Source organism: Dermacentor albipictus, chromosome 1, assembly GCF_038994185.2.
Source record: "Dermacentor albipictus isolate Rhodes 1998 colony chromosome 1, USDA_Dalb.pri_finalv2, whole genome shotgun sequence".
NCBI lineage: Eukaryota > Metazoa > Arthropoda > Arachnida > Ixodida > Ixodidae > Dermacentor > Dermacentor albipictus.
Genome location: NC_091821.1, coordinates 296,847,778 through 296,875,270, shown reverse-complemented (window position 1 = coordinate 296,875,270; position 27,493 = coordinate 296,847,778). Strand labels below are relative to the sequence as shown.

General features: G+C 47.0%; 1 protein-coding gene and 1 long non-coding RNA gene across 3 annotated transcripts in view; both read left to right on the top strand.

Annotated features, from left to right (window-relative positions):
• LOC139050420 (uncharacterized) overlaps window positions 1-27,493 on the top strand; it is a 516,820-nt gene that overhangs the window by 113,093 nt on the left and 376,234 nt on the right. The gene's annotated exons all lie outside the window — the stretch shown is intronic.
• LOC139054463 (uncharacterized) overlaps window positions 1-27,493 on the top strand; it is a 50,447-nt gene that overhangs the window by 3,908 nt on the left and 19,046 nt on the right. For both annotated transcript variants that reach the window (XR_011511255.1, XR_011511254.1), the window contains exon 2: window positions 3,253-3,380. This is a non-coding gene — a long non-coding RNA (uncharacterized lncRNA). The remainder of the gene's footprint in view (window positions 1-3,252; window positions 3,381-27,493) is intronic.

The window sequence follows — 27,493 nt, the reverse complement described above, 5'->3', positions numbered from 1 at the left end:
GGTCCAGTTGCTATCCACAAATGCTTGTAAGCTGCGGCTTCGTCACCTAACCTGTGCCAGAGGACCAAATGGATCCGACATAGAAAATGGAATGTTGAGAATACGCCCCTGGGCAGTATTTAGCTGTCTCGTGTGCAGTCTAAACTTTCGAGAAAAAAAAAACCGCTGCAAAGTATTCTACAAACACATGCGGACATCACAAGACATGCGGACATCAAGGATCTCCAACAGAAACTTGGATTGCCACAGCTGGAGTTCCTGCGGCACGTAAGCAGCAGGTGGCGGACACTATTACCAAGTATACAGCGTGTGCTTAAGCTGTATGATGCTTTGAAGTCTTTCTTTTCCAAGGCTGCAGAACCAAGAAAATCCTCATCTATAAGGCACAATCGCCTCGCATCTGCATTTTCTGACAACACGCTCCGAGCACGACTCCTTTTTGTTCAGAATGCCGCCCAGCTCTTTGACAAGTTTCAAACCTTGTTTCAGAGCAAAGAGCCTCTTCTTCATTTATTTTATGATGGAATAGTTGCTGTGGTCAAACAGCTGATGGGCAGATTTTTTGCGGCAGGAGTCGTTTGTAGATGTAACTGGTTTCCATTTGAAGAATGTTCAAGTTGAATCGCAAGCTAACTGGAAAGTGAAACCTGAGCTTGGCTTAGATACTGAGAAAGAAATGGAGCTTTGGACACCAACTCAGAAAAAGGCTTTCTATGTCAAGATCAGAGCTTTCTATATATCCTGCACAAAGTACCTCGACTCAAGGTTACCTTTGGACAACAAAGTGCTGTTCCACAGTAGATTTTTGAAGCCTGGTGTAGTAGGAGACCACTACACAACGTCACTGCGCTACATCACGAATGCCCTGCCACAAGTCATGCCACCCAGCGAAGTATCATCTCTAACTGATGAGTGGTTGCACCTTTGCTGCGAAATTTCTGACTGGGATGTTTCAACAAATGTTGTTGAACACTGGGTTAATGTGTTTGCACTAAAAATGCCCACTGGCGAACCCAAATACCCAAGACTGGGAAGGCTCGTAAGGGCTGTTCTTTCCTTGCCGCATGGCAACGCAGACTGCGAGAGAGGATTCAGCGAAAACAAGCAGGCGCTTCACCATGGAGCCTCTTTGTCAATAACAAGTGTGTCAAGCCTTCGTCAAACGAAAGCATACTTGAAGCGTTATGGGGGTGACGTCACAAAGGTGCCAATCACTAGAGATCTCCTGAAGTGTGTTGGAAAGTCGTACAGTGGTTATCGCAAACGCGTTGAAATGGAAGAAGAATCAAAATCACGCAAACGGAAATGTGACGAGCCACTGACAGAAAGCAGCGAAGAAAAAAAGCTGAAAGAGGAAAAGGCCACCCTGCAGTGCCATCTATCCACCCTGAAGGCATTACTTACCAGTGCCGAGGAACTCATCAGCACAGGAGTAAAATCGAAGGACATGGACAAAGTGGAAACTGGAAACGTTTTGCTTGTTGATGTGAATTCCAAATTGCCGGCGGTGCTTGAGCGCATTAGAATGATAGATTCCACGCTGGAATCTAACAAGTAATTCTAACAAGCAAATTGCATGCTGAATAAAATGATTTTCTTTGCGTTTTTTTGTATGTCAGTGTGAAGTTGCAATTATTACAAGTACTTTACTCTAGAAACGTGCTCCAAAACACAATTTTTGTGCTCCAAAACTTAACTTTCGTGCTCCAAAGCTGCTCCGGAATGGCATTATTACTGCTCCATGAGCTGCTCCAAAATGCTCAAGCCTGCTTCCACCATTGTGGATGTCATGTGATAACCCAATCCTCAATCTTTCCTTTTTGAGGATCAACTGTATGCAACAGGATATCTCTAATGCACCACTGTAAACCCGTTGATCACTAGACGCTTGGCAAAGGTCCAAGCATTTGTATTGACAAGGCAGTTTAGTTGGGAAATATCACCTGCAGCCACACGGTAAAATGCAATTGGGTGAGACGTCTGGCTAAAGAATGTAACAGTCTTGGTAATTATTGGCTATGTTATATGTTACGTGCATGCTTAGGCAACTTCATGTTTCAACCACACTCACCTGAGGAGCAGAACGTTTAGCTTTCAGTTTTAGTGTGAGTGGTGAAGTCAAACTGAATGCATACTTCATGGATACTCTTGTTATTGAATGGTAATGCTACGTATCTTGTGCATAAAAACTGCATCTCGATGCTGTAGGGTTTACGTAGTTTGGATATTTAGTAATGTGGCAATACATGAATAAAGAACATAGCCATGAATGATTTTAACTGGCGAGCAGAACAAAGGTCACTGTGAAGACCTCTTTGAGGGTATGTAGTGTCACTGGTGGGTTGACAAACCTAAGGCATGGGAGATGCCCACAAAAAGGTAGCAAAAATTGAATGAAGGCAACTACAACAGCACACTGAATGCATGCCTGCAAGCTATGTATTCATTGCACATTTGAACAAATATTGCACAAACTTTCAGTCATGCATGTGCGATTATCTAGTGGCTTGCTAACAAAGCTTGCCTATGTATGAAGCTAGGAGTGTATTCTAGGGGGCCAATGTCACCTTTGTTAACTGGCAGAGCTTCATATGGCAAAGTCATTTCGGACAACTTGCACAAATTCGAAGTGAAATTGTCATGAGTGAAATGTGACAAATGTATTTATGCAAATCCCATGTCACACAACAGATACATATAGTCAAGCCAAATCAATACTTGCATGACATCATGTAATGTGGTTCTTGGCTGAGCACTCGTGAATGGCTGTTCGTCTATATGAGTGGTATGGAAATTAAAGATTAAAATAGACCAAGAAACTTCCTATGTACCTGAATTGTACATGCTATTACGGACTGCTGGGTACTGGGATTTTATGGGAAGTCGATATATTACAAGGTTAAATGCACAATGCAAACACGACTTCACATAAAAGAAACGATGAGCTGCATCAGTAGTACGGCTGTAAAAGGAACTGTAATTTACAATTTCGCACGTTTCCATAACGACTCCAAGGTCTATGCTTCTCAAGTGAGAACATGAAGTATTCCTGTTTCACTGATTAAAAAAAAAAAAAACATTTCAGGTATGAAATGTATGTACAGTCAAGTACAACATGAAACCTTATGCAGATGAATACTTGTATTGCCTGTTATTATTGCTGCCGTAATTGCGCTGCTTATCCTTAAACAGCATAGTTACATTTTGTTAGTCTAGCAGCTTAGAAGCTAGTGCGCTTACCAAATTATGCAGGGTTTTCAAGACCTACATCAACAAGAGGCCGCCTCTTGCAGCAGGCTGTGGGTGACACAGCCAGAAGGGTCACCCTTGCAGCTGCAAGGAACATGTTGGCAGAAAAGTGATTGGAGGAGTCCTGCAAGGTGAGATGGCAGTAGTGATAGTGCGTACATGTACTTAAACCTGAGCGATTGAATTTTTGGTGCGGCTGAGTAGGTGTATTTGGTGAATAGAAAAGAAATAAGGAAAAAAGTTCTTATAATTTAGCATGTAAACAAAACAGTAATTCTCACCATTCACACTAGTAACTCAAATGCAGAGACACAAGGAATATGCAGTGTTCTTCGTTATGTACGTAACGTTTGACATGAGAAGTATTACTTGACCCTTGTCTGGGGGATTCTGGAATGCGTTGCACTTTTCCTGACGTTATGAACATAACTTAATGCGCAAAACAGCGTTGCATATTATATGCGAGCTTATGCCCTAAAAAGTGGCGTTGAAGTCTTGCAAGCTGTAAGGTTTTCATGCAAACCCACGGTTGATTTCTTTTCCCTCAAGACAACTCTTTTGAGCCATTCTTCCCTAGTATTTCGAGATTGAAACCTGACTAGTATTGGCTGTGTCTTTCCTTGTTTAGCTGGAAGTCTATGAACAGCATTGAGTTCCCTTGTTGCTGCAGACTAAGTTCACTAGCAAAGATGTTAACCTTGCTGAGCAAGTCCTCATTCTCGGTGAACCTTATGCCGTGTACTTCCATATTGTGTCGTCCATACTGCTCAAGTTCATTAAGGTCATTTCTCAGTTTTTTTGTTTCTTCATAGTCCCCTGACGCTTCAATGGCGGCAACTCTTTTCTGTAAATGTAATGTAAAAAATGTAAACCCGCCTTGATCCAGTCACTAATCAATAATTAATTTCGCTAAGCAATAATCGCTTATTCACAGCTGTACATGATATTGTGAGCGTGTGGCCTTGTTTGGGTCACGTCATTTTTCCTGTACCTCAGTGCAACCTTGAAACAGATCCAAGGCTATCACCATTTTAAGAGAGTGTGGCGACACACTCTGCGCATATTTCTGCGCACCTTCCATCTTATCATCTGGCCAAGCATACCACAGCTGCACGCTGGATTGCATGGTCGTTAAAGTATAGCGCCACCGCCATGTCACCCGAGGTATGCGTCACCGACGGTGGCTATCAAAACAGGCTGCCTGGCTGAGAAAAGCCGCCTTCTACCACCCGCTACTGTGACAAACGTAGCGTTGGTATGCCCGTTCGCTGATATCGTTCGCCGAATAAAGACGCATTGCGTTTTTATGTTGGGATTCGTCCTTCGCTAGCCGCGACATCCCCACATCTGGTGACCCGGACAACGAACAACAACGCATCGCCATGGACGAACAAGACGCCCTTCAATGACAGCTGGAACTCAACAGACAGCTTCACACGCAGCAAGAGGTGATCCAGAGACAAGAGCAACAGCTTCAGGAACGGCACGACCAGCTCACTGGTTCCGTGCAGCAGCATCCTGCCGGTTCCGCCGAGGACGCCACAACCCCGGCAGACGGCATCCCGCACGCTGCCCCGCACGGCGTCTGGCGTGTCGCTGTCAAGCTTCCGCCGTTTTGGGCCGACTCGCCCGAGGTATGGTTCGCCCAAGTCGAGGCCCAGTTCTCTCTTGCGCACATCACACAAGACCGGACCCGCTACGACTATGTCGTCGCCCACCTCGATGCCCGCTACGCCAGCGAGGTCCGGGATATCCTTGCCAATCCACCAACGGCCAACCTTTACGAACACCTCAAGACGGAACTCATTTGCCGCCTGTCACTCTCGGACGACCAGAAGGTGCGACAACTTCAGTCCGCAGAACTTGCCGAGCGCAAGCCTTCGCAGCTCCTCCGCCACATGCATGCTCTCGCGGGCAACATGGAAGTCCAGGATTCCTTACTGCGAGCACTTTGGCTTCAACGACTTCCACCGCACGTCCAGGCAATTCTGCAGGCTCAGCTTACGCTACCTCTCGACCAACTCGCCGGGATCGCTGACCGCGTCATTGAGGTCTCTTTGCCGCCGTTATCGCCCACCGTCCAGGCTGTCGCCGCACTGCCGAACACCATAGAGCTTGCGCGGCGTATCGACGATATCAACCGACAGCTCAGCTCCATTCAACGACGCCTGGATCAACACTTCCCGACGCGCCACTCGCAAAGCCGTGGCCAGAACACTACCCCGTCGCAGCAGCCTTGTGACGACGACCGGTGTTACTACCATAGACGCTTCGGGGACAGAGCACGGCAATGTCGACCGCCCTGCTCCGCTAGAAATCAGGGAAACGCCAACGGCAGCTCGTAGCCACGGCTGCGAGCTGCCAACCTGGAGGCCGTCGCATCTTCGTCACCGACCAAATTACAAAGCAGCGGTTCCTTGTCGACAGCGGTTCCGACATCTGCTGCTACCCGCGAGCCCACCTTCAAGGTCCCCGCCCTTCTACGTCTTTCGAGCTCAGCGCGGCAAACCGGTCCACTATCAAAACTTACGGCTCGCTCCGCCTGCACGTGCAGCTGAAAAACCTACGCCGTGACCTTCATTGGAATTTTGTCATCGCCGACGTCACAGAGCCAATCATCGGCTCAGACTTTTTGGCGCACTACAACCTCCTTCCGGACTGCCGCCACGACCGTCTCATCGACGCGACAACGGGACGTTCTGCGCCAGGACAGCGAACGACTACCCACCAGCCAAGCATCAAAGTACTCAGCGTCGAACATAATTCACCGTACCACGCCATCCTCGCCGAATTTCCCGGTTTGACGCGCCCCAGCGGGTTGCCACGCGACGTGCAGCATACCACCTTGCACCACATCCGGACCACCCCAGGGCCCCCGGTTTTCTGTCGCGCCCGTCGCCTTGCCCCGGATTGCATGCGCATAGCCAAAGCAGAGTTCGAAGCCGTGCTCCAGGAGGGAATCGCCCGCCCCTCCGACGGCCCATGGGCCTCACCACTTCACCTCGTCCCTAAGAAGACCGAAGGCTGGCGGCCCTGTGGGGACTACCGTGCCCTCAACGGCCGCACAATTCCGGACAGGTACCCCGTTCACCACATACAGAACTTCGCACATCGCATTTCCGGCTGCCACGTTTTTTCCGTGCTAGACTTGGTCAAGGCCTACACGCAGATACCCGTAAATCCGGACGACGTCCCGAAAACTGCAATCATTACTCCTTTCGGCTTGTTCGAGTTTCCCTTCATGAGCTTTGGCCTGAGGAACGCTGGACAAACCTTTCAACGCTTCATCGACGAAGTCGTCCGCGGCCTCGACTTCTGCTTCGTCTATCTTGATGACATATTGGTCTTTTCCCGCAACGCCGACGAACACCACAGGCACCTTCGTCTCCTTTTCCAACGCCTCGACGACCACGGCCTTCTCGTCAATGTCCCAAAGAGCACGCTCGGCGCTTCAGTCGTCAAGTTCCTCGGCCATGAAGTTTCATCAGAGGGAACTCGACCCTTACCTGAATGCATCTCAGACATGCAAAATTACCCTCAACCAACCACCGCTAAAGACCTTCGCCGTTTCCTCGGCATGCTGAACTTTTACAGGCGTTTCTTGCCACACGCAGCCGAGTACCAGGCTCCCCTCCATGATGCCTTGGCTGGTCTACGAGGAAACCAACCCATCACGTGGACACCGCCTTTAACAGAACTTTTTGAAAAATGCAAAGCTGCTCTTTGCACCGCCACACTTCTCTCCCATCCTGTGCCAGACGCTCCCTTGGGGCTCTTCATGGACGCCTCTAGCATCGCCGTAGGCACCGCCCTTATGCAGCACGTAGACAACACCTGGCATCCCTTGGCGTTCTTCTCCAAGAAACTCTCGGCTCGCAAAACGACCCCTTCTGCGGCCAGTCCCACCGACGAAACCACGACCCCCGCGCCGTCGAGTTCGCCAGCTTACTACAGAGACCTTCTGGCGATATACGAAGCAGTTCAGCACTTTCGCCACATTCTCGAAGCACAACACTGCACTATCTACACCGACCATAAACCTTTGACGTACGCCTTCTCTCAGCGCCGCGACAAACTCCCACCGGTTCAGCAGAACCAGCTCTCGTTCATCGCCCAGTTTACCACCGACATCCAAAATGTCAGCGGGAAGGACAACGTGGTCGCCGACGTGCTTTCACGTGTGGCAGCTATTAGCCCTTCACAGATAACAGCTGATGTCCTCGCTGAGGCTCAGACTACGGACGCTGAACTGCAGGAGCTTCTTAAGGGCGGGTCCTCGCTACAACTGCAGCAAGTCCCCATACCTGAATCGACAAAGACTATCTACTGCGACATGTCAACAGCACGAAGCAGGCCTTACGTGCCCCTTTCCCATCACCGTGGCCTCTTTAACCAGCTACATAATCTCGGCCATCTCGGCATATGCGCCTCTGCACGCCTCGTGGCTGACCGCTATGTCTGGCCCTCCATGCAGCGGGATTGCCGCACTTGGGCGCGCTCCTGCATTCAGTGCCAGCGCGCTAAAGTGACCAGGCATGTCACTTCACCACTCGGCGCATTCCCCCAGACCTCTGGTCGGTTTCAACACGTCCACCTTGATATCATAGGACCCTTGCCTCCAGCTGGACGCTATCGCTACTGCCTCACCGCCATCGATCGGTACACTCGATGGCCTGAGGCATGGCCCCTCGACGGAATCGCTGCGGAAGACGTCGCCTCGGCCTTCTTCGCCGGCTCGATTGCCCGCTTCGGGCCCCCTCGCCGCGTCACCACCGACCAAGGACGACAGTTCGAATCGCACCTTTTCCGGCTGCTCGGGCTGACCATCGGGTTCGAACGCTCGCGGACCACCAGCTACCACCCATGCGCCAACGGGATGATCGAACGTTTCCACCGACAGTTCAAAGCAGCCATCATGTGCCACCCGGACTCAACCTGGCCTGAAGCCATCCCAGCCTTCACCCTAGGTCTTCGCGCCACCTTTAAGCCCGACATTCAGGCTACACCCGCAGAGCTCGTCTACGGGGAACCTCTCCGCCTCCCAGGCGAATTTCTCGCTGCACCGCCATCCACCACCACGACGTCAGACCCCACCGATTTCATCGCCCCGCTCCGACGCACTATCGCTACCCTCCGCCCGTCACCTGCAGCTCACCACTGTAAGGCCGCGCCCTTCGTCTTCAAGGATCTGGCAACGTGCTCGCACACTTTTCTCCGCGACGACACCTTCCGCCGGCCTTTACAGCCACCTTACAGCGGACCCTACCCAGTTATCCGTCGCGACGACAAAACCTTCACCCTGCGCATTAAAGGGAATGCCATCCTCGTCTCTATCGACCGGCTGAAGCTGGCCTACACCGATTCCGCCGAACCAGCGAATACCAGTACACCCACAGACGTCCATCCACGACCGCCGACATCGCAGCCTGCTTCCGTCACTACGCGCAGCGGACGTCGCGTACGCTGCCCAGATTTTTTCAAGCCCTGAGGGCTCTCCACTCCGCGGGGGGGGTGATGTGGCGACACACTCTGCGCATATTTCTGCGCACCTTCCATCTTATCATCTGGCCAAGCATACCACAACTGCACGCTGGATTGCATGGTCGATAAAGTATAGCGCCACCGCCATGTCACCCGAGGTATGCGTCACCGACGGTGGCTATCAAAACAGGCTGCCTGGCTGAGAAAAGCCGCCTTCTACCACCCGCTACTGTGACAAACGTAGCGTTGGTATGCCCGTCCGCTGACATCGTTCGCCGAATAAAGACGCGTTGCGTTTTTATGTTGGGATTCGTCCTTCGCTAGCCGCGACATCCCCACAAGAGTATACTAAGTGTGTGTGCAAGTGTTCCTCCGTATGAAGCATACGTAGGTCTTGTCTTGGTGCTCTACTTTATAGGGAATTTTGTGAAAGAAAATTCAGCACCAAAGAGCCCATGTATTTCCTATGGGAAGAACTGGTGGCACGACACCTTGGATTACACGCAGCATTATCCACCTCAAAAGAAGGTTGCAAAGAATGCAGAAAAAGAAAACCAAGGTCGATGCTATAAACGAACTTTCGCAAATGCTCAGAGCGGAAATTTCTTCTGGAAGGAATTTCTTCACAAATATGCTGACCAATTTTATGACACATGAGCCAAGACTGTTCTGGCGTTACGGGACAAAACCGGGGGCTTCAATCAAACAAATGGAAATACACGGAGCCGCTACAGATGATGAGAACTGTATCGCGAATGTCTTTTATCACTATTTTCAGTCTGTGTTCACTCGTGCTTCTACCTCAGAATTCAATCAAGCGGAATACCATTCTTTCATGCCCGACCTTGTCATAAGAGAATGCGGCATTCTTAATTTACTGCTACAGCTTGATGAAAAGAAATTGCCTGGGCCGGATGGATTACCCAATGCTTTTCTAACTCATTACATGCAACAACTATCTCTCCTTCAAAAAATTTTCTCCTTATTTATAGAAACAGCATCTGTGCCCGCCAACTAGTTTTGTGTGAAAGTGGTCCCGGTGTTAAAAAAGTGGGAATAGGCTCTTAGTAAGCATGTATAGGCCTATATCACTAACCAGCTTTTGCTGCAAGTTAGCGGAGCATATAATTAACAAAGCAGTCATAACCTACCTGGAAAGCAACAAGCTTTTATATGTAAAGCAGCACGGCTTTAGGAAGTGACTATCAACACATGCACATGACTTCGCAGCTGCTATTAACTCAAGTGGATGCAGTGTTTGTTGACTTCTCAAAGGCCTTTGATTCTGTCCCACATCGTAAATTAATCGAGCAGCTTCAAATTATTGGTATTAATTCAAACATTTTCCTGGATTGCAGCTTACCTCAGGCCGTACTGTCGAAATAAAAAATGCCAAATCCAATAATCTAGACGTTTGCTCTGGTGTTCCCAGGGATCTGTATTAGGACGTATACTTTTTTTTAGTCTATATAAATGAGTTTTTCCTGTGTCGCTCCAAGTGTTGTGCTGAAATTATTAGCAGATGACCTTCTTGTGTGCACTGCGATTCGTTCACAAGATGACCAAAATAATTTGCACTTAACACTGACTAACATTGATTGTTTGTTTAACAGTTGGCACATGAAAATAAATGTAAGCAAAGTGTCATCTGTCACCATAACAATGGAAAAAAACGGCCATTTATTTCACCTACCGTTTATCAGGTTCTGATGTGACACGTAATAATGAAGTAAAATACTTCGGGGTAACATTTACTAAAAAATTGAGTTGGGAATCCCACATAGATAACATATGTACAAAAGCATACCAACAACTTGGATTCATCCGACGGAAATTATCAGCTGCACCTCCCATGTAAAACTAAACGCCTATAAGACTAGTAAGACCCATTCTTGACAACATCACCTTAGTTTGGAACCCCCATCAGTCTTATCTGAAAAAGAAACTTCAAAGAATTATTTCAAAGCCTAGCACTCCGTTTTATTTATTCCCGTTACTCCCGCTACGATAGCGTGAAACTTCTGCGTAAAAGGGCTAGTATCTCGACGTTAGAATGCCAACTAACTGCATGTATGAAATTTCTTTTCCTCTTAAGATTGCATCAGTATAACTAAAGACGCGCACCTAAAGCCGCCACCTCACCACCGCTCCAAAAGAATCAACCATGACATGTGCATACAACCATTTGCTGCTAGATGTGATTTATTCAAATTTTCATTATTTCCTCAATCCATGCCCAAGTGGGCTGACCAAAATGGATTACAATCAACCCCCACAAAAGTTCTTGCGTTCTCTTAACAAGTAAGAGAGGTTTGGTCCCAGATCCTTGCGTAGAACTGGGCGGACAACAAATACCTGTGAACATGCATATGATTCTCTGTGTTTTCTTTCGCATTCAGAGTGGAAATGTGACTAAGTTCTGGAGTTTAAGTTCATCAAAGTTATGATCTTTTTTGTTGAGATGCTTGGCGACTGCGCGATGTCCACTTAATCTGACGTTCATTGATTGTCCTGTTTTGGCGCTGTATTGTTTTTTACAGAAGGAACATTCAAGCTTATAAATCACATCTGAACTTGTATAATCAAAGGTAGTTTTGATTTCGTGTGTATAATTATTTGCGGTGTTTTTAATTTTAATGTCCCTTTAAGGTGCCTGCAGGTTTCGCATCTGGGCGAAAACAAGCTTTCATTACGGGGGAATGATGTTCGGTAATTTTTACACGCACTAACATGCGTTCAAAGTTTATGTTGCGGCGATAGGTAACCTTTGGTACATCCGGGAACGCTTTTCTCAGATGCTCGTTACTGGATAATATTGTATGGTATTTTCGTTGGGTGTTTATGTTTGGGAGTGCATTAGAATACTTTCGTATGAAGGCTGGCAGTCTGTCAGATTCTGGCATAGGTTGTTTCTTAGCTAATTCCGCCTGTCTCCGCAATCTTCACGGGACATCATAAGTTGAGCAAAACAAGAACAAGTTGAAAACGGACGCCAATGTTTCGGCAAGCGGACTTGTCTTCAAGACGACGTATGCTTTCCTCGGCACATTTTCATTTTAAGATGGGTCTTATGATGATTGCTCATACGAATCGTCCTTGATACTATTTAAGCGCAACGAGCTAGGACGTGGTGGCGGAACCAGCGTCCATGGTGTGTGCGCAAACGTGTCTTTGGGGCGATGAACTGCAGCGTTCCGAATGCAGGAGCTGCGCAGCAAGAGACATACAGTATGTGCTGCGCAGTACTTGGATGATGCGGCACTCTGAAACGAAATGATTGTAAATGCCATGCTAAGCTTTTAACCGACTGCCAGTTACGGCTTTGAGTGACGGTATGTGAGGGAGGGATATTGGCTGTTTCGCAGATGGCATTGTGATGTACGGCGATAGGTAGCGCAGTTTTCAAGCATGTGCCAGTTAAAGCTGTTGAAGCGCGACACAGGGGAATCGCATTGGTAGAGGGTCGTTTCACTCGTATGCCTGCAGGGCTGCTTTTGTGTTTTAACGGCGGCCTCTCATTGTGCTCATATGCAACGTGCACTATGCAAGGACATGTGGTAGTTTTTAAGGATATTCAAGCAAATGGGATGCCACTGGTTCTCGTATCGGTGGCTTCGTTTCGTGCTGCGACAACTACGCTTGCATGGACAGAAATTGATGAGATTCAAGTCATGTTTGTGTGTGCTGCCACCAAGTGTTGCAATCGAAAGAACGGCGGAGAGTACGTGGGTACTTCCGGTAACTTGGCTGCCGAGAAATGTAATTACACTAGGAGTTGGTAACACTAGATTACACTAGAACTGGCAGGAGTTTACTGCGGCATGGCAGTATTGACATGGCATTCTAGTGACAGTGACACTAGGACGTGTATGATTTAGCACTCCGTGTCTTGCTGAAATGCCGGGAAGCAGAAGCAGAGCGAGTGAGGCATTTTTCTTCTTTTTTTTTCACTTTTCCAGCACTTTTTCTTCGTCTAGAACCTTTGTTTGAAACCAAGGCAGTGCTCAACTTTTTAGGTGATGTTCTGCTTCATGTTATTAGCCCGAGGGTTTTCGTAGCCCTCGGGCTAATATGCAGTGCAATACACCAGCCGTATACCCTCTGTCTAGGGTATATAACTGCGAGCTTACTTTTGGTAGAGCACGTGCTTCCAATCCCTCGTGCTCAAGGGCCTTAGTGAGGTAGTAGTGCTAGTGAATCGAGACATTTTTTTTCATGGTATTTCATTGCAAAATACAGTCGATCACGGATATATCGAACTCGAAGGGAATCACGAATTAATTCGATATATTAAAATTCGATATAAAAAAATACAGGCCCAGAGGCTACCTGTGGCGGACGATGAGCTACTGATCGGCGCATTCAAAAATGACAACTATTTCCGCACACATGACGCAACGTAATGCTTTATTTGCCTGAAAAAAATCGCTTATGTTGGTCTGCTTCTTTGCTTTGCAAATGAAATTAGAGACGCCAACCTCGATCTTATCGAGGCTGTTCAGGTGCGAAAGCCCGGTTCCTTCCATGTCGCCGCAACAACGGCGAATCAAGCTGAACGCGGCCGCCACTTTAGCGGCGGAGTACGAGCGTGTAGCCGCCCCCTCGTCCGGACAATCTTCGTCGCCACTCGAGCTGTCGACCTGGGTCCCTGCTACTGCAGCTACAATGTTCTCGCCGGCGAGGCTCGCAGCAGCCTGAACATTGCTGTTAACGTTCACAAAATCGTCAGCAGACACTTCGGCTGGAACGGCAGCCGGGAAAAGGGACAACTCGCAAAACGCGTCGTCCATGCACTCGTCGCCGTCGCCGTATTCGCAGGTTTCGGGAAGTTTGGCCATCACGAGGCCTGTCTTCCGGAAGCAGTTGGCCACGATATCCTGCTTCACGTCTCTCCAGGCGGCCATCATCATTTGAATGGCCCCCAGCAGGTCAACCTTAAGCTCGGTGCCCATGCGGAGGTTCACCAAAAGCCTATCAATGAGTCGCCTCCTGTAGCCGACTTTGAACGACTTAATGATGCCCTGGTCGAGCAGCTGCAACTTCGCTGTCGTGTTCGCCGACAGAAACTTGAGCACGATGTTTTCAAGCTCGCAGGTGGTGTGATGGGCCGAGCAGTTGATGAGAAGGCAAGCGTGACGCCCCGACTTACCCAGTTTGGCGTCTCACGCTTGCAGCCATTCTGTAAACAGCTGACGCGTCATCCACGCCTTCTTATTGAAGGTGTAGCGAACGGGGAGCTGCTTACAGTTTTTGAAGCAGTGCGGTGCCCTTGCTTTGCCGATCACAAAGGGCTGGAGCTTTTGAGAGCCATCCATGTTTGCAGCGAGCAGAACACTCACGCGGACTTTGCTCATCTTGCCCCCGTGACATGTGCTGCACCGGAGGTCGAGCGTCTTGCTGGGCAGCATCTGCCAAAACAACCCGGTCTCGTCGGCGTTGAAGATTTCCGCGGGTGAAAACTTCGCGCAAATTTCCGGCCATTTCTTCGAAGTCCACTGCTGGATATCCTGGCTGATGACGGCTCCGCTTTCCCCAGAAATGGTTTTGCCAACTATCTTGTGGCGGTTCTTAAACCTCTGCAGCCACCCTGTGTTGTCGGCGAAGTTGTCATCACCGAGTGCAGCGGCAAACCATTTAGCTTTAGCCATTAGCATTGGGCCATGCACTGGAATGTTCTTAGCCCGCACCTCTAAAAACCACGCATAGAGGTCCTTTTCAACTTTCTCGTGGGCAGGAGCGCGCACACGACAAGCTCCCAACGTTCGTTGCTCCGCCGATTTCGACTTTATGTCCGCCTTGTTTTTTTAACAAGGTGCTTAGAGTGCTCAGAGAAATCCCGAAGTCGTCTGCCACCGTTGCACTTTTCTCGCCTGCCTCAACACGTTGAAAGGCTTCCAGCTTTGTCGCAAAGTCCCGGATCTTGCGCTTCTTGACGCTGCTTGTGCTTGCTGCCGCCATTGCTTCCGCCTCAGCCCACCACGATCCCGTCACGCGTGTCGTGAGACGCACGCAAAACAATAATGAACACGAAACACAAGAATGCGCACAAAACACAAGAATTCACGTGCGCAGCCTCCGCCAACAAAGCGCTCGCGATGGCCACCTCCAACATTGAGTTTCCTACAAAATTACTAGAGGGAACTCTGGCGCTGCAGTCGTTGTCCTACCATGGGAATGATGGGAAGTACATGGATTTGTCTGATCTTCGTGCTTATGGATTCAGACGTTCTTATGGCTTTGTATATTACGCTATATAAATCTTATTGTCATATATTTCAGCGCAATCTATATTCTTCGAAGTGCAGAAGACGCCGCGAACGCGTAGAATTGCTATTAATTGCGACAATTGAGCTTGTCTATGTGCCCAAATCGAAACGCGCCAAGTGTCTCAAAGCACTGGCATGCCCGCGATAAGTTCATAAGTGCGTTTCATTCGCTTGTCGATACATGCATCTGTGGCTTAATGGTTTCAATATCAGGCTTCTGTACTAGAGTCCCTGTGTTCGAATCCTGCCGTCGGGCAATTTTAATGATGTTTATTTATTTATTTATTGCGCAATAAACGGTTAAAAGGCTGGCGTTGCACGTACCCGGTGCTTCGAATGGGTGCGTTGCGTTCACCCAAATAGCCAACTTGTTACTGATTTGGCTTAGCTCCCGTTGGATTTTTAAAAGGCGGCGGTAGTGCGCTTTGGACATTTCTTGTGATTTCTTGAATTTCTTGTGAGCGTCTGTGAAACAGGGTGTAACCTTTCTCTATGGTGAAACCTTTTCGAGGTGTTTCTGCGTTGTATTTTCGATTTAAGTGGTATTCGCTGCCGTGGTTAGTTTGTTTGGCTGGTTAGTACATGTGCAAACGGTCTTTTGCGATGTTCTGGAGTTGTGGAAGGTCGTCGCCCCTATTGCAAGTACTTGCATTGTCGCGACATCATTCGAACACTATACGATCAGAGCAGAAACAAGTGCTATAACCTACCTCGGTGGTTGTGTAGGCGTCAGCTCTCGAAGCATTGGGCAATGCACGGTGGGAGCCCGTTTTATCTGCGAATGCGTGCTTGCACCAACTCTGACGAAACTCTGATCATTCGGGACCTATGAAAGCAGTGCTGTGTTGTTTTTGTTCCCTGCTTAGTTCGCCTGTTTACATACTCGCCTGAATGTGTGCTATTGTGATTTGTAAGTTTTTCCCCGTTGGTCTGTACCAGATACCTCGCATTCAGCTGCTTGTCACCTGTGGTCTTTTTATAACTGCTGCAGAATTTTGTCCTTAAGTCGAATAAACTTGGGAAGGAAATCGTGAAGCTTTACTCCCGAAAAGCACTTGTACGTCCATAGAATTTACAGTTCAAATGCAACACATATCCTCATTTAAATTTTAGAAGAATTTATAATTTCAGTAAATTGAAATTGCAGATAAACAGAATTCAATAAATTGAAGATTTCTATATGCACACCAAATAAGTTCTGCAAAGTAAAACGGTTTGTTACATTAAAGTTCAATATATGGAGGTCTAATTGTACAAAATTGATTGATATAGGGGTTGATTGGATACAGGGTGTGCATATTCACACGCCTGGTTCCTTAGTCGGTCGTTACGTGCCGGTCTACTTGGGCAATAAACCAAGCAACAATGTTAATGTTTTCGAACTGTTAATATATCGGGAGCACACCAAGAAGGTGATCTAAAACCTCCAGGCATATGGTGACTTCCTGTTCCAAAAGAAAAAAAAGTAATAGTAATAATGTGTACAGTGGCATAGCAGAGTAAACAAACAAAAAAGCTGTCTTTTTAAGACAATGCTACATTTTTTTTTCCTAATTACAGCAGCTGTGCAAGGTGTTCTAGACCAGTTACGATATTTGAAAATTCATTGTGATGGTCCAGTCTGTTTCCCTTAGTGTTATAATGGCCTCATATTCTTGCGTAGTTAATCATATTACTCCTGTATCCTTACTACATTGAACTCCTGAAATGTTTTATCCCAGCCACTGCTTCTCATCCACCATGCTGCTTCTGCTTAATAGTTCTCAAGGCAATTATATTGCCCTCCTCCCCCTATTATTCAGGCAGAGAAACAGATCCACATGGCCATCACAAACTAATTTTCACTTGCACATGCCCTGACGTTCAAAACATTGCAGTTGAGCTAGAAGCTAGAATCAAGCTAGAAGCTAGAATCAAGCTAGAAGCTAGAGGGAAGCTAGAATTAGCACTAGTGAAATGTGAAGGTTGTTAGCAAAGGTGCCCACAGTGTGTGAGGCCACAGTTTATGTGAAGATAAAAGTTTTGAGAAAAATTATATAAATTTTGCAGTTGATATTGTTGTTTTATTAATGCTGCTCTTGCTTTAGTTATCCTTTTTTTAGTTACCATATGTGTTAAATGTCACAGCATTTGATATTACAGAATTGACATATATCAGTGGGTGGGGGGTCCTCATCTGGATAGTTCATTTCTAATGCATACACTTTGCATGGCTTGTTCGCGTTGCCAACACCTACTGTATTACTTTGCAATTAAAACCTTCACAATTGTTTTTCGCACAAAAATAAAACAAGCAGTCTAAAAATGTTCCTTTGTCTCATGCAATATAGCGCTCCTCTCACCTAAAGCTGTATGTTCTCGAGACGCAAGTAAACAGCTACATATTAGCTGCAAAACCTCTTAAATTTGCAACAATATCGAATATATTGAGACAAAAAAAATATCTTGGTGAACATATTGCTGCAGATGCTGACCAGCACATGAGTAGTGCTTCTTTTATTACAAACATTTAATCACATTGCAGAGAGTGTGTACCACTTAAATCACAATCATCTTATTGAGATATTTTTGTCATTTGCACGTGGGAGAAGCAGGAAATAGTAAGCTGACTCTGCCTTAAAGCAAACATATGCATGAGAGAGCGCTTAAAGCATTACTTGTTCAAACCGAGGCTTTGGTGTCTAGACTTCACGACGAAGAGAGTAAAATGTGAGGTCACTTACCCTGTATTCTGAAACCATCTATGACTGGAAGCTTCATTCCACTGAGCTGAGCGCAGTGCCACCCCTAGACTGAAGACGACGCTGTGTTTCACAGTAATTGACATGAAGTTTAATTAAAGCTAAGCAACCGCTTCTGTCAAGGAGCGGGGCTGCTGTGCATTTGAATCCAGGTGGAGTGTTGAGTGGAGAATGCGGGAGTTAGTCATCTTTACCTATCCTCGAGCCTCTTAAGAGATTTCCTACAACATTTAAGCTCAGCCTTTCTGTTTTTTCTTACAGCATGGTTATTACAGGTGGTACAAAACATTCCATTGTACAGTTTATATAATTCTTTGGGAAAGCATCCATCACCTCACTAAACAGGAATAGGCTCAATAGGTTCACTGGTATCATCTATAGTGTTTCCATCCAAGACCTATTGCTATTACAAGGCATTGCACACATTCAGTGACGTAGCCAGAAATTTATTTCAGGGAAGGATTCTCCACTGGCCACTACCACTCCCCCATCACCTCTCTCTCTCACTATATAAATGTGTGGAGGGTTTAACATCACACCAAGACAGACTCCTAGCACTCCCCGGACAGGAATGCTTTAGCAATGAGGATGCACATTTTTACGCTGCCAAAACAACTTTGCTTAACTTCTGACAAAAGTTTTTCGTTGCTAAGGCATGCAGCCACTACGCCTAAGATTATGCTATCATCCTTGTGCTGTTTTTAAAAATGACTATATTAAAAATAACATTTTGTTTACAAATTGATGTATTTATATAATGTATATTATCACCTTGTTGGTACATTACTTAGGAAAGCGAGCTGTGCTAAAAACATGACAGCGCTGTCTTGTGTCTTCTTGTTTGCTGCCCAGACTTGTTGCAGCCCAAGTAACAGTGGAGGTCAGCGTTATTTTCTTACCAGATTTGCTAGTGAGTGGTTCAGCCATGGCTGTGTATGGAAGAGAGCGGGCACTATTTTGCAAGTCGCCTATTACTTAATTGCAGGCATTATGGGCATGCTTCCCTGACACCTGCCTATTCTAAAGACTGCAGAGCAGCAAGCACAGCACATGCTATGACAGGGTAGGTGAATCTCGGCTAAGGCAACTGGCCACGGCTATCTGGTGTTGAGCGATCGAGCAGTGATGAGACAATCCCCCTATGTTCCATAATTTTTCACTTCATTCTTGATGCCCTTAATGCGTGTCACCACCTTAGCCTCCTTACCGTATCCACCTCCCCACTCCCTGGAGCTCTCTGAAACTCTTTTCAGCTAATCACTGTCCCACTTTTCAACATTCACGGGGTTGTTGAATGACACAGCATTCTCTAACATGCCTATATTTATGTTTCTGTGTGGACATCGAAGCCATTCACCTAGCTCCCCTAGTTTGTTGTGGCGGCTTCTTAGCTTCCCTGGTCCAGCACCCCGTCCTTGATATAAATTGCCGCGCGCAAATCGTCATTCTGTAGGCCTTTCTTTCTTGTCCCGTTTTCTCTCCATTTTTTTTCATTCTTAGCAGTGTGTACTAACTAGCCTGAGAGCAAGCTCTTCTGAAGTTTATTAGCCTAATGAAAGTCAGAGTCAATGGAAAGTAAAAGAAGAAAAAAAAAGGCGGGGGGGGGTGTTTTTTATGAGTTTTCTAAACAAGCAAGTTGTAATATAAGTATGTTGTATAATAGCAAGCACCAAGTATTAAAGAATAAAAAACGCATTTGCACTTCTCGTCTGACGAAATTTACTGTGCTTTTACAGAAATGAAAATCATTGAAAAGGAAGTTAGTGTTTACGTTGAGATACAAGCACGTAATCTGTAAGCCTCGTAAGCTTATGTCAAGTAAAACAACATGAAATCCTGAGAGATTGAGCTTCTTAAGTACACGTGTTATAATAGGAACACCAACCTTCTTCAGGATGATAAAAGCACTGTAGATCAAGGTTCTCCACGTAGTGGAAACATTGTTAAATCTGTCAAGATGTGAATGTAGGCAAGTTGGTAACAAATTTCTAACTTGCTAAGGCACATTACTGTCCTCATCGAACTAATAACTATAGTTTCTTGTACAAGTGTCTTGATCACATTCAGCACAACATTATGCATTTTTATCTTTCTGTAATACATTCTGTAGCCCCTCGATGGATTCAAGATGCTAGAAACCTATGTTGAACTGCAAAGTGCTTGCCATTAGAAAAGACAAGAAGTCAGTTCCTGTGTTAGAAATATTTATTAGTTAGAGAAAGGCTAAAATTTAGTATGAACATTAGCCATGTCTTGAAGTTTTCATCCTACTCATTTTACAGTTGAAGCTAGCTTGCTTCTCAGGTTACTTGTGCTTAGAATTAAAGCACAACAAACAGATGAATGGCTTGCCGAAGCATTATTCACAGAAAGTGGTCACATTTCTCACTCTCACTGTAGTGTTTGGGCTATTGCTGGTACTGTTGGCCGCATAGCAGCCAGTGCAGTGCCACTGAGTGTCGTGTGCCGATGTGCCAGTTTTTCTTAGCATGTGGACACTTAGCATGTGGACACTTAGCATGTGGACACTTCTTTGATTTTGTCTTGACGAGGGCCGAACAGTGAAGGAGCCAGTTCATCTTGAAATGTTATAATTGGCGTAGAGTTTCCTTCAAGCATGCCACGGATGTTCCATGCATTTATAATGGCATTTCCAACCAGCAACTCAACAGCTACCTTTCTGTACCACTTGAGACCTTTTATAAGGCAGTTGTGGTATAACGTCATTTGGTCACTATAGTCGACGCCCTTTTTTGCTGCATTGTAATCAAGACCGGCCTGATGTTTCATGATTGGTGCGCCGTCCCTTGTTTTCTTCCCACTGTCCACCAAAGTTGCTTCATATTTGGCGACATATGTGAGTATCAGAACAGGCCTCTTGTCCATCCACTTCAGTGCCTTCACTCCATCTTTGGATTGAAGTCCGGTAACACTGCCATTTGCAACCTTTACTTCAGTGAGATCTTTTGGCAGCCCTTTCCTCACTGAGCGAACTGTGCCACGAATGAAAGTGTCTTCCTTTAGAAGGCGAAGAGTGAGCGGCAAGCTCATGTAGAAGTTGTCTACGTACAGCGGGCACACGACTTCCTTGTAATTTTGCAGGAGTTTCAAGCATACATCTTCGGCATGTCCGATGCCAACTGTTCAGTCACACTTTCCGGCATATACATCAACCTTTAGCCTGTAACCGTCTTTGGTACATGCCTTGAACAGCCTGACTTTAAGAACGAAAGTCTGCCACGCCATGGCACTATTGTTTCATCTATCACAAGCTCCTTTCCCGGCTCAAGCACAGTGGCAAATATTTTAGTTCAATTTCTCTACCAGAGGATGGATCTTAAAGACATGATCCTGCAACTCTGCAACCAGTTAATTGTCCGCAAAATGCCGGAACCTCAAAAGTAGGGAAAAGGCGGTCACGGCTCATATTTTGACGAATGAGTTCAACACCATACAGGTTACTTTTTGCCCAGTAGTGACTCAGATATTAAGATGGACGAGATTAATACAAATTGGTATTCCAACAAATGCTTTCGTTTGTTGGAGATTGGTTTCCATCCAATTTTTCAACTTTGATTTAGATTTGGGAGTAGGAAGACAGATCTAGAGGAGACCAATACAAATCAGTATTCGAATAAATGCTTTAATTTATTTGGCATTGGTTTCCGTCCAATTTTTCAACCGTGATTTAGATTTATGAGTAGTTGACTTCAACACTTGTTGTGTGAACCTGTTTGTTTCATTGACCATCATTTGCCAAATGTCATCCGTAATAAACAGTGAATACAAAGATGGGGCATAACGGCTAGATGGCAACTGAATGATAGTGGGCGGCCTAGAGTGTGGTGTCACACTAGGCGAAGTGGTTGTTGCCGGTGTCCATTTCTCTAGAGATGGGCTGAGAGAAATGAGAGCATTGTATCCTGAATCATTTACCTCAGAAACATCAGTCAGGTCTGACTCTCCATTCGACATGCTGGCTGAGGTCTGTGATGGTTCGTAAACACTATCTTTCTCACTGATTTCACTGTCTCCACTGCTGAACATCTGACACTGAAACACTTGACTCATCCGCTGGTGATCGCGAAGTTGCTGGTGCATTCTTCTGGCCCAAAACGAAGTTTATTTGTTTCCTCTGCATTGTGCTTTTTTTTTTTGCATCCATAAGGGGCATGAGGATCTATTTATGAGACACGCTGAAAGGTTTGGGAGTAGCAATAAAAATGCAGGTACTTATTCCAACGGCACGTATTTCAAGAACTGCGGCGAAAAGTTTGCAAGAAACCCAACTGAGAAATGTGCCGCCACTCCACTCTCCGAAACAAACATGCCACCCCATGTCCAATGCAGTAAAAAGATATATTAGTTGCAATTTCAAACCTCAGATGGCAACACAAGAGCGAGAATTCTTGCGTGTGGGTCACTGGTGAGTCACGCCGCACACAGCATAAAAACGTTTTCATTGAGTGCATCGTGGATTGCCACTGGGTCATAGCATTTAGCATCAGACAAGTAGCCTACTGGCTATCTATAACCTCACACAACAAAAATCGTACCTCTGAGTTCAAGTGTCATAATGTTATCGCAGCAGCGAGCAGATGAATGCCCGTAACTTTGCTGCTGCATAGGAGCACAGGCTGTGCTGTGATGGCACTCAGAGTAACACGTGACTTAGATTCAAGGCAGCATCAGTTATTTGTTGAATCTGTTGCTTCAGTGGACTAATTAAAGTTTAGAGAAATAATGAAAAATACAACCCGAATGTCTGGGTGCGTTTGTTTTACTTCGCACTGTAGCAAGAGAGATGAATTTCCGTTTCGTCTCCTTTTTCCGACGTTTGCACGTGCGCAGAGAACGAAACTATACGTCATTGTCTACTGTGTTCCAGCATTGCGATCATGCTCTTTCATCCTGTCGCGTTTGCCTCACTGCTGGGGCACTGACTTATACTGCTAATCACGTGTTCTCGTGTAGAGTGCGCATTATCGTCCGCTACAGGAAACGAGACAAGCGCAAGAGCTCGCGCGACACCGTCACCGGAAGTGTGCTGGTGACGGTGAAAAAAAGAAGACGGCAAGGTATACCCGCCGCGCGACCCCTCGGCTCCAGTATGGGAGAACGCACTGAAGGAAATTCGCTTACACAGGCGAAACGGGAAAAGTCGAGAGAGTGTTTAGGTATATAGGCGGCGACGCTTGCCTCCTGAAATCATGTGTTCGCGGCACTTCAATCATTCTCTCTCTGCTGTTAATGACCCAATTTGAAAAATGCTTGCGGTAGAACACTTATTAGAGGGCACGTATTAACTTTCAGCGTATAACCAAAATTTATGTAGCCTGTGAGGGGCCCTTTAAAACAAACTCGGTAAAAATCGGGTGTACCGTGGGATGTTGTTACAGCTGCGTCGAGCTTCACAGCCCTCTACACAAGTATTGCTGTGAAGCCTGTGGCAGAAATAGTTTTATTAAATCAAAGGACTGCATAGAGTACGCTCTCGTGTTGTGCTACGTGAATTGAATCATTCGTTTCCTGCCTGCACAAACGTTTGCATCTCGAGTTAATATCAAACAAACCATATAACATGTTAATATATAATACGCATGCAGCGCTTCACCGCACTGCATGCAAGCATTGCCGTAAAGGCTGTAGTATAAATAGGGTTTCATGAAGTCAAATTAATGCGCAAACCTCGCACTTGTGGTGTACAAGGTAAACAAAGAATTTGTTGCCATGTCTCCGCAGTAGTTGGTCACGTTGATTTGTGTGAGCATATAGGTTCAAGTGCCCCATCTACCTCTGTGATGAGAAAATAAGCAAGAATATCAGCTGCTATGTGTCGATGCATGCGCTTTTTATTACAAGGTGTAGGAGCAGTACATCTTACTGCATGAGTAAACCACTCATGGAAACAGTACGTTCCTTGAACATTGTAGCTATTTAATAGCCTAGGAAGCGCGCTATATTGGAAGTTGCAATTTTTTTTCTGTTCGCAAAATTCAATAACTCGATGCTTTTTCTAAAAGCAAAAAATTATAAATTTCGCAATGATACGTATGCTGCGTCAGTAAGTTAAGTAGGCAGCACATAATTAGGCTAAACCAGAGGAATATCTGCAGGTAGGGATTTATACAAATGTACAAAGTATTTTTAAAAAATGTTTTCTCAAATGTTTTCAGTGTGGAGTAAGGAGTTGCATCTGCGTCCAGCGCTGATTACCAGCGCTTAATTTTTGTTGAACCTTGATGTAACAAAGACCTAACACTCAGCACTCTACTTTGTTACATCAAATTTTTTTTTACAATGGAACACTGCATTCTACTATACGTGCCGCTCATACGCCCCAAAATTTTGGCCCCTCTAAGGAAGTCACTGTTCTCTAAGTTTTGTCCGAAACTTAGATATCGCTACTTCCAACACTCGTGAAACCAGCAGCCACGTCGGCTTGCCGCCTTTACACCGGCCGCAAGTTACTTTTAAAAAATGTGGCACGCGCGGGCCGTGTATAATGCACTCTGCTGCGCGCGGACAGCCATATGCACGGGCACGGCCGGGCAAGAGACGTCGCGCGCTCTCCTACCCTAGCGCGCGCTTAATCACGGGACGTGGACAGCGCGAATAAAGCTGCCATCCTTCTGGGCTCACCCTCGCACCCTTTCATTCTCAATTAACCCCAGCATGTGGGATGCAATGGGGCACTATAATTTTTGTCACACTTGGACTTTAAACCAAACATCAGGGCGATGTCGAACATTCGCTTGGGGTGTCCAAAAATTGCTATCACAATAATACACTATGGAGAAAGGTATTATGGAAGTTATCTGTGGATGGGTCGAAACCCCCTAATTTCCCAAACACGCACCCATCCACTGGCACGCTGCACACATGGATCCCGCACGGCACGCTGCATCATTAAGGCGTATCGTTCTTCTCTAGCTCTATGATCATGTCTGCAGTAGTCACTTGGCGAGAAGCTTATTTTCCAACCTATGCGCAAGTGTCGTACTTGAATTTCGAAAGTACACGGACCATATATATGTTGGCAAAATAATTGGAACTCCCTATCTAGACTCGCCAAAATTATACTTAGCTGCTCACTTGAACTCATAAGAATATACTACTCAGCCGAGCTCACTTGGGCTCAAACTCGCCAAAATACTGCTCAGCTGGGCTCACTCAGACTCATGGGATGATCTGAGGGAGTTCACTCATCAGTGAGTTTGCCAGCGTATGATGTGTGCTGAACCACAAACCTGGCTTTCTTGAATAAAAACAGTTGGTCGCTGCAGCATATGGGTGCACACAAGTGTAATTCAGAGAGCGCGGCATTGTAAAGGCTGCCACAGTTACCATGCCATGCTGCAGCTCATTTCAGTCATGTCAAATGCAATACCCCTGCCAGCTTTTAGTCAGTCGATCAAATGTGATTGCTATTTATCTCATCACAACACCTCATTTTCCTGCCTAAGGCTTTGGGTGAATTTTCCTTGGCATCCATTTTGTTACTCTTTTGTTACAGGTTACCAGTTATCTGTTGCCTATACGAAATTTGAAGTTGTGCACATGTCATGTGGACTCCATGCCAAACTCGTAGTACTGCATGCGTTTTTGCAGTTAGGTCTAGAGTTACAGGATCGCATGTGGGAGTTACTTTAGTTAGCAACTGTAGCTTTGGAACAAACACGTGCATGAGGTACATGAGGAACATCGTGAAAGAAGAGGTGCACCGATCCCTTGGAGTTCCTGAGGTGGAACCAGGATCACCGCAGCCGGAGGCAATGACCTACGCCGCCGCCGTCGCCCGCCGTCAAGGCCCCCCTGCGCGACCGCGCCAGGGTCCTGCAACGCCGCAGTTCCGTCGCCCGCCGCCGCAGCCAGCACGCCAATACGTTGCCCAGCGCACCTACGCGAGGAAGACGGACATTTGGCGAGCCCCCGACCACCGCCCGCTCTGCTATTACTGCGGAGAAGCCGGCCATGTGTACCGCCGATGCCCATACCGCGACCTGGGACTGAGAGGGTTCGCCGTCAACGCGCCGCGTCCACAGCTTGGCGAGCGCCCACGTGAAATCGCCGATTACCTAGCCGCCACTCAGCGGAACTCTCGACGACCATCCCGTTCACCGTCACCAGGCCGCTACATGTCACCGCAGCGCCGACCGTACACTGGTCCAGCTCGGAGCCGCTCTGCGAGCCCATATCCGGAAAGCTAAAAGCAGCAATCGATGGAGGTGCGGTTGCTGTTCGTCGAACTGACGAAGATCCTTCGCCGCCGACGAAGTCAATGAAGAAACCATCTCGACGACCTAATGACGACACGCCGCCGTCCCGACGAAGTCAGCAAGCCAAGACTACACCGACGAAAGACGACTTGACGACGCGACGTTCCAGTTTCAGTTCAACACGACGCAGCCGTGATCCGACGCCAAGACCCAACTGCAACGCCAGACAAAGAACCACCGACCTCGACGTGCTTCTCGACGGCCACGCAGTTACTGCTTTAGTGGACACTGGTGCTGATTACTCCGTCATGAGTGGACACATCGCCGCCCAGTTGAAGAAGGTTAAGACTGCATGGGAAGGCCCTCAAATTCGCACCGCTGGAGGACATCTAATTACGCCGACTGGAATCTGCACGGCAAGGATAACCATTCATGACCGGACTTACCCTGCCACCTTCGTTATCCTCCAACAGTGTTCTCGAGACGTCATTCTTGGTATGGACTTCCTGAACCAACACGGCGCAGTCATCGACCTGAAGTCGAAGTCAATAACGCTGTCGGAAGATAAAGCGATACCGCCGGAGAGCCCTCGTAGTCACCACGCCTCTAGTGTGCTCGAAGACCAAGTGAGCATCCCGCCCCGCTCCAGCATTGTTATTTCGGTCGGCACCGAAATACCCGCTGACGTTGAAGGTGTCATCGAATGCGACCAACGCCTCCTGCTAGACCGTGAAATTTGCGTCGCAAGAGGGATCGCTCGACTGCATGGAGGGAAAACTGAAGTGTTGCTGACAAACTTCAGCCCGGAGTTCAAGCACATCAACAAGGGCACGACGATCGCGTACATCGAGGAAATTGTGGAAACCAGTAATGCGTTTGTCCTCTCGGATTCCGCCACATCTACCCCGACGACCACGGTTCCCGAACCAGACTACGACATTAATCCAAGTCTCCCAGTGATTAAGCAACAGCAGCTCAGTAGTCTGCTCCGACGATACAAAGACTGCTTTTCGACGACATCGAGGATTCGACAAACACCAGTCGCCAAGCATAGCATAATCACCGAGGAGTACGCTCGACCACTCCGCCAAAGCCCTTACCGAGTTTTGCCGCAAGAACGCGAAGCTATAAGAGAACAAGTTGACGAAATGCTGCGCGACGACATCATCCAGCCGTCGAAAAGCCCGTGGGCATCCCCTGTTGTCCTGGTGAAGAAAAAGGACGGAACCCTACGTTTCTGCGTCGATTATCGTCGTCTGAACAAGATCACGAAGAAGGACGTATACCCCCTTCCACGGATAGACGACGCATTGGATCGGCTTTGCAACGCTAAGTACTTCTCCTCGATGGACCTCAAGTCTGGCTATTGGCAAATAGAAGTCGACGAAAGAGATCGCGAAAAAACCGCCTTCATCACCCCAGACGGCCTCTCAAGTTCAAGGTTATGCCATTTAGACTGTGCTCGGCGCCTGCAACGATCCAGCGCGTGATGGACACGGTTTTAGCGGGATTGAAATGGCAGACCTGTCTCGTTTAC